The sequence below is a fragment of the Elaeis guineensis genome, chromosome 1 (genome assembly GCF_000442705.2).
Source record: "Elaeis guineensis isolate ETL-2024a chromosome 1, EG11, whole genome shotgun sequence".
NCBI lineage: Eukaryota > Viridiplantae > Streptophyta > Magnoliopsida > Arecales > Arecaceae > Elaeis > Elaeis guineensis.
Window position 1 is genome coordinate 56343015 of NC_025993.2, and position 6000 is coordinate 56349014.

The window sequence follows — 6000 nt, forward strand, 5'->3', positions numbered from 1 at the left end:
TCCCACCGTCCAGGCCTGCAAGGTATCGGACCCTTCAAGTGGGCCTGCGATTCCGCACGGCACTGTAGGTCTCCAGGCTCAGTTTTTTTTTGAGAGAACGTTAACCGCGGCTGAGGAAAGTGATCACCATAAAAATTATGAAAAAAAGTATTGAAATAAAAATAAAAAGCATAAAAATTATGGAAAAAAGTCTTGAAATAGAAACCAAAAAGACGAAGATTAAAAGGGATGCAACACGAGGACTTTCCAGGGGGTCACCCAACCTTGTACCACTCTCACCCAAGCACGTTTAACTATGGAGTTCTGATGGACTCTGGTGTATTAGTGCTGACATGATCGCACCCATCATGATCTTTTCAAAATTTTTAGATATAACGTAGCGGCCATCGCACACCATCAGTAACCCTCCTGAAGGAACCAGATCTAGGGTTTCAGGGTTAGATCTTGAAACTTTTTCAAGATCAGACAGCGAAAGACTAAAATAAATCAAAATTTATCTTATAAAATTAGAAAATTTCTAGATCTAAGATCCTATTACATGATTATTACATGGCATTAAATCAGAAACTAAAATATAAAGAGCAAGAACTACATGTTGATCATATCAACATGTTTCTATACTACATCTAATGTATGTAAAATATAATAGATCAAATCTATTACCTTGCAAGTAAGATGTTCTAACTTTATTGATCTAGGCTTGAGGATGATATTGCAAGCTGCAAATGCATCCGGCCTCTAGGAGTCATTCACACGAGCCCACGAATCACGATAAAAAATCCTGGTCTAGAAAATCAACACAGTATGCTAGTACTATGCTGATCCTTCTTCGATGGTCGATCAGATGCCTCCTTCTTCTTGATTTAGACTCTTTCAAAGATGAGAAGTAGGAGAAAGAGTTTTAGATGTGAGACACTCTCAGAAAACTCACAGATGGAGGAAGAGAAGAGGTGCACTCAGCAACCCTAGAAGAAGACCCTCTTCTTCTTCTCTTTGCTCTAACCTAGATACTTAGCTTTGTGTCTATTATTTCTCCATGCCTCTACACTCTTTCTCTTTGATTTTTACATGCCCTAAAGTTCACTCAATTCTCTATAATCCATGAAAATTTTAGGAAGAAATTCATCTTAAATAATGAGATATGAAGAATCTTTGTCTAGGTCAAATACCTAGTCAAGGAAAATCCAAACAGGGCAAGAAAAGTGGTGCCCAACTCTTGGGAACCCCCTCCTTATTTTTCTACCATGGACCACTAGAAAAGGGCACATAATATGTGCCATAAAAGAAATAAAAATCTCAAAAAAAAATTAGATAAAATCAGTGCCATAAGGAAAGAGTTTTGATTTCCTAAAATTCTATCTCATAGAATTTGAAATCCAAACTAATTTCTACTTTGACTTGGTCCACAACCACATTTTATGTAAGAGAGAAAGAGTGAAAAGCTTTAGACATGTGTGAAGACTTAGAAGAGAAGGTTTTGTCACATAAAATAAGAGAGAGTGGGCATGGGGGGCTAAGGTGGCGCAAGGTGGAATCCTAGTCTTACTAGGATTCAATCTATGACTTGTTCAAATTTGGTTTCTCAAACCAAATCAAACCAAAACCAAATCAATGTAATTAAAATATATCTTAACTTAATTAAGAATCTAATTAAATTAAATTAAATTAAATTTAAATCTGATTTAATTTTTTAATCGAATTAGAAATTAGGTTGACCCAAGTCCTAATTGAACTAGGACTAGTTTTTCCTTGCACTTGGCTTATCCAATAAACCAATTGAACTTGATCTAATCAAGTCCAAACTAAATCCAATTAAATTATATTTAATTTGACTTAATCTTAATCCATTGGCTTAGTCAAATTAAGCCAATTAGCAATCGAATTGCTAATCGATCCTCCTGCAACACTTGCACTAGGTTAAATGTCAATCGTATTGATCGTTTAACCCTAGAACGATTCTTAGTCGTTGATCAACCATCCGATCGAATCGTGAACTCTAATATGTGTGACCTCATAGATCTGAACCTAAACTAGTAGCATAGAAATAAATTTTTATACCAATCAAAGTGATCATCTAGCAATGGTACCCGATGGCCGAATAGGTCGAATGTGTAGAACAACATCCTTAGAACCCATCCGGATATATAGTTTCCATATAATTCATCTCCTTGACCAAAATGCTCATAGGACACCTCAGAGTTCAACTGTCAACTCTGATTAGGTTGTCCACATTATATTTCAAAATATCAAATCCATCTGTTGGATTATCCTGACCAAGGTTTTGCTAAATTGAAATACAATGACTCATTCTTCTCCAACTCTTGGAGTGGTCAATCCCATCTTGATCACACTCTGACTTCGCAAGTACTTGACTGTGCCCAAAAGTCTTCCGTCACTGAATTAGAAATTCAGTTAGTCCAGTACCAAAGCACAATGAGTTGCTTGCAAGTCACTGAGGCGATCTCAGGTCTAAGGGACACTTATACCTATATCCCATCAGAGACATTCTCGACAGCAGAATGCTCTGGAGTTAGTCACGTTCAATGACGATGTAATCTTACATCTCACCTGTATGCCATACCAGTGTCTCCACACTCCTTGGTTAAGAGGACAACCAACCCATATGGCCTACAGCGACCTATGCTCGATAGAAACTGTCATCCTTATTAATAGCCCATCATTTGATCATGAATAGTTTTAAGGACTAATCGATAAATCCTCTCTTTATCGAACCTAAATAGTCCTAAGGACTTCATTACAACAATGGAGTTCATTAGAAGATGAAAACTTATGATGAAAATACCAAAAATATATTTTATTTATTAACAAATCAATTACAATACAAGATTGCTCAACCATCAACAGGTTGATGATTGGCTTTTGGGATATATTTTTCAACAACTTCCACTTGTCCTAAAGCCACTCGGTACAGTATCTAATACCCATCTTCAACTTATGGTTGTCGAACTCCTTTATTGCAAGGGCTCTAGTGAAGGGGTCGGTCAGGTTCTTCTTTCCGTCGATCTTCTAAAGGTCGACGTCACCTCGATCCACGATCTCTCGGATCAGGTGGAAGCGACGTAAAATGTGATTCATCCACTGATGTGCTTTGGGTTCCTTCGCCTGAGCTATGGCACCAGTGTTGTCGTAGTAGAGCAGGATCGGACCATCGAGGGAGGGTGCTACTCCTAGCTCGGTGATCAATTTTTTCAGCCACACAGCTTCCTTCACGGCATCCGATGTTGCGATGTACTCTGCCTCACAAATAGAGTCTGTCACAGTATGCTGCTTGGAACTCTTCCAGCAGATGGCTCCACCATTCAGAGTAAAGATATAACCCGACACGCTTCTGCTGTCATCATGGTCAGATTGAAAGCTGGAGTCTGTGAATCCCACAAGTTTCAGATCTGATTCGCCATAAACCAATCATTGGTACTTAGTATTTCTCAAATACTTAAGGATGGCTTTAACCACTTTCCAGTAGTTTTGTCCAAGATCAGATTGGTATCTACTCACTACTCCTAGTGAGTATGCCACATCTGGCCTTGTACATGTCATGGCGTATATGATAGATCCCACGATCGAAGCATATGGGACTCTACTCATACACTCTCTCTCTTCAAGAGTTGTCAGACAATCTTTCTTAGAGAAATAAATTCCATGGTCTATCGGTAGATAGCCCTTCTTAGAATTCTTCATGCTGAACCTCTTCAGTACAGTGTCTACGTACGTGGACTGGGATAACCCAAGCATTCTTTTAGATCTATCCCTATAGATCTTCATCCTTAGGATGTAGGATGCTTCACCCAAGTCTTTCATGGAGAATTGCGATGACAACCAAACTTTTATTCCCTGTAGTGCGGGGATGTCATTCCTGATTAAGAGAATGTCATCCACGTACAAGACAAGGAATACCACAACTGGATCATTTGCCCATTTATAGATGCAGGCTCTTCTCTGTTCTTAACGAAGCCATACGTTTTGATCACCTTATCAAAATGCATGTTTCAACTCCGAAAAGCTTGCTTCAATCCATAAATGAATCTCTGAAGCTTGCACACCTTGGACTCATCTGTGGATGTAAACCCCTCAAGTTGTATCATATACACCTCTTTGGTCAGCTCTCCATTCAGGAAAGCTGTCTTTACATCCATCTGCCAAATCTCATAATCCAGATGGGCAGCTATTGCAAGCATTATTTGAATAGATTTGAGCATTACCACAAGGGAGAACATCTCGTTATAGTCAATACCATAATGTTGATGATACCCTTGACAATCAGATAGGCTTTATAGGTCTCAACCTTTCCGTCTGCACCCCTCTTTCTTTTGAAGACCCATTTACACCCAATGGGTTTAACCCCTTCAGGTGGGTCAACCAATGTCCATACATCGTTGACCTTCATGGACTCCATTTCAGATTTCATGGCTTCAAGCCATTTCTCGAAATTAGATCTCTGCATTGCATCCATATAGGTGATCGAATCTTCATTGTTCTCATCGAGTTCGATGAGATCACCGCTCCGAACCAAGAAATCATAGTATCTGTCCAGCTGATGCGGTACTCTATCGAATCACCTTAATGGTGCAGGTACATTGGGCTCTGGATTTGATCTAATCAAATCCAACTCAGGTTCAGCTATTGGTGTCGGTCCTTCTACCTGTTGAACTTCATCAAGTTCAACCTTAGAGGCAACGGTTCCTTCACCAAGGAACTTCTTTTCTAAAAAGGTTGCCTTAAGGCTGACGAACACCTTTTGTTCATCAGCATGGTAGAAAAAATATCCTTTGGTCTCTTTGGGGTACCCTATGAATGTGCATTTGTCAGACCTAGGTCCAAGTTTATCTGTAACTAACCATTTGACATAGGTCGGGCACCCCCAGACCCTAAGGTGTGAAAGTGCTGGCTTATGCCCTATCCATATCTCATATGGAGTCTTAATTACAGACTTACTTGGAACCCTATTTAACAGATAATAGGCCAATTCGAGTGCATATCCCCAGAAGGATATCGAGAAGCTGGTAAAATCCATCGTGGATCGAACCATGTCTAACAGAGTCCGATTTCTTCTTTTAGACATACTATTATGCTGTGGTATTTTTGGAGGAGTCTATTGGGAGAGAATCCCATTCTCTCCTAAATATGTGAGAAACTCACCAGAAAGGTATTCCTTTCCTCAGTCAGATCGAAGAGTTTTAATACTCTTTCCAGTTTGTTTTTCTACTTCACTTCGGAATCGTTTAAACATTTTAAATGAATCCGACTTATGTTTTATCAGATAAACATATCCATATCTGGATAGATCATCCATGAAAATGATGAAGTAGAAATATCTATCTCTAGCACTTGTGCTCATGGGCCCACATACATCAGTATGTACTAGGCCCAAGAGCTCAGTAGCTCTTTCATCATTTTCAGTAAAAGATGACTTGGTCATTTTACCAAGAAGACAGGACTCATAGGTTGGAAGTAATTCACAATCACTGACTTCGAAGATTTCCTCTTGAGTCAACCTGTTTATCCTGTTCTTGTTTATATGACCTAGCCTATAGTGCCATAAGTAGATATCTGATACACTATCTAATCTAGGATGCTTGCTAGTAGAATAGACTACGTTAACAGGTTGTGATAACATATACACACCATTGTTCAAATGTCCCCAAAAAATAGTAACACCATTCATAATGATATTACAAACTTATTTCGTTATTGAAATTTCATAATCATTTTTGGCCAGAAGGCCTACAGAAATAACATTTAAAAAGAAACTGGGACAGAAATGACAATCATTAAGAACAACAGTATGAAACTCAAATACAAGTTTCAAGATTCTTAATGCTAGAACTGGAACTGGTCTTCCATCTCCAACGTTCGGAAACCTCTCATCTTGCTTGAATCTCCTACTGACCTACAACCCCTACAATGAATTGCAAATATGGTAAGGGCTATCGATATCCAATACCCAGTCAGTTATATCACAAATAGAGAAATTACAAGGAG

At 38.8% G+C, this 6000-nt stretch overlaps 1 pseudogene; it reads right to left on the reverse strand.

Annotated features, from left to right (window-relative positions):
- Positions 1 to 225: 225 nt before the first annotated feature.
- Positions 226 to 344, reverse strand: LOC114913266 (5S ribosomal RNA; annotated as a pseudogene).
- Between the last annotated feature and the right edge of the window lie 5656 nt (positions 345 to 6000).